At 61.1% G+C, this 1,781-nt stretch overlaps 1 protein-coding gene across 5 annotated transcripts in view; it reads right to left on the reverse strand.

Annotated features, from left to right (window-relative positions):
• Smarca2 (SWI/SNF related, matrix associated, actin dependent regulator of chromatin, subfamily a, member 2) overlaps window positions 1-1,747 on the reverse strand; it is a 171,675-nt gene extending 169,928 nt beyond the window's left edge. For 3 of the 5 annotated variants that reach the window (XM_015492887.2, XM_015492884.2, XM_048806849.1), the window contains exon 1: window positions 1,608-1,747. The gene's annotated coding sequence lies outside the window, so the exon portion shown is untranslated. Of the gene's footprint in view, window positions 1-888; window positions 1,011-1,607 lie in introns of those variants that run through there. The other 2 variants (XM_015492889.2, XM_015492886.2) reach the window with 2 other exon arrangements.
• Between the last annotated feature and the right edge of the window lie 34 nt (window positions 1,748-1,781).

A 1,781-nucleotide genomic window follows, 5' to 3' on the forward strand; every position in this document is an offset into this window, starting at 1 on the left:
GTATAAGAGACAGGCTTGCAGGCTGCGAGGCCTGGTGCGGGGCACCCGGTGGCACTGTGCTCAGAGTGCGCCCTGTGGCCCGAGGGCGCCTAGGGGGTGGCGCGCTGCACCGGTTATTTGGGGAAGTGCATCGCGACACCTTTGCAGATGGCATGGCCGTGTTTTGCAACGCAAACGGGAGTGGGGAAGACGGCCGGGTGGAGGAGGGAGAGCAGAGGAAGGGGTAAACCAGGTTGGGATGGGAATAAAGCAAACTCGCAAGCAGGGAACGAGAAGGAAGGGGTGCGTGTCATCGTTGGAAGGAGGCTTCCACCCAGACTCCCCGCCTCTCGCCCTCGCCACCCCTTATTCCCTCCCCACCGCAGCCCTTCCCCTTCCCGGGAGAACGCCACCGCAGCTGCCCGGGTGCGCGCGGGTCCTGTTTGTGACAGTCAGGCAGAGAGGATTATCCGGATCATGGCCTCCCTGGCCCGCAGCCGCCGCGGCTCTCCCGGGTCCCAGAACTCCCCTAGCACCCAAACGATCGCAGGCGCCCCGTGTGCCCGCGGCGGTAGCCAGGGGAAGACACGAAGCAAAAGAAAACAAACCCGGGGAAGGGAAGGGGAGGGCAGGGTAACGGAGCCCGGGTGGCACCTCCGACCTCCTTCTTTGGGGCCTCCTTGCTCCACACACCCCCGGCCCTGAGCACTGTGGCCGGGGCCGGACACACCGAACTTCAATACCCAAACCCACACTGCTGCCAGTACCAGAAATAGAGACTCCGCAGCGCCCCGGGCACAGATCCCAGGGCAGCCCCCTTTCCTAAAGGCCTATCAGTCAGAGCCCCCTTGCCCGCCCAAGGGAACGCAGAGAGTGGAGGTTGACACCTCCGATCCAGCATGCACCGACCCTGCAATAGTGGCCGCCGCCGCCTCCTCGGCGCGCCGGCTCCGGCTCTCCCACGGCGATCTGCTCGCGTATCCGCAGCCGGAGCCCTTTAAACAAGTACCCGGGAAGAGGATGGCAGCCGCGTTCATTGGCAACCTGCCGCCAGCCCGGGCTCCTCGCCCTTCTTTCCCGTTCCAACTCTTCCGGGGAGGATTGCTTGGGATGAACTGTCGCGTTTCCATTATCCTCCTTGGTCCCCCCAGCCCTTCTCCTCCTGCCACCAGCCCTCTCCATCTCAGCTTTTAAGGGGATGGGGGGATTGCAACCTGGCCGAGCGTGTGTTGCAACGCTGAGTTGGCATCGCATCACTGCCTACCCAGAGTCAGGGCTGTGGTTTGTTGGGATTTCTCCCCTCTTGCCCCCGTGAAGTAGTAATTATTACTGTTATTATTAGAGCAGCGAGGTTCGGTTGAAACTTTCTCGTTTCTTCCACCGCCGCCCGGGAGCTGTCGTTAGAGCATTCCACCTGAGGCCCGCGGGGAGGAGGCGGGCTTTTTTGTTGTGGCGGTTGGCCCGCCTGTTTGTTTTGGTCTCCGTGCATGCACAATAAATAATAATTAGGATAATAATGAATAATCCCAGGCGAAGGCGGCGCAGTGCCGGAGGGGTTTGCCCGGTGGCTGCAGCGGAGAGGCCAGAGGGAGGGAAAAGAGGAGAAAGGAGTTGTAAGTTATATTTACCTTGCTCGCGAGGAGTGTGCTGGCTGAATCTCTTCCCTCTCTGAGTCACCCAGAGTACAGAAACAGAGGGAGAGAGGACTAGATTATGAATATGACTTCATTGATGACAGCCATCCCCTCCTCTTCCTAAACTCCGGCTCCGCCCCGCGTCCCACCCTCGCCGCCTCCACGGGC

This window comes from Marmota marmota, unplaced genomic scaffold, assembly GCF_001458135.2.
Source record: "Marmota marmota marmota unplaced genomic scaffold, marMar, whole genome shotgun sequence".
Classification (NCBI taxonomy): domain Eukaryota; kingdom Metazoa; phylum Chordata; class Mammalia; order Rodentia; family Sciuridae; genus Marmota; species Marmota marmota.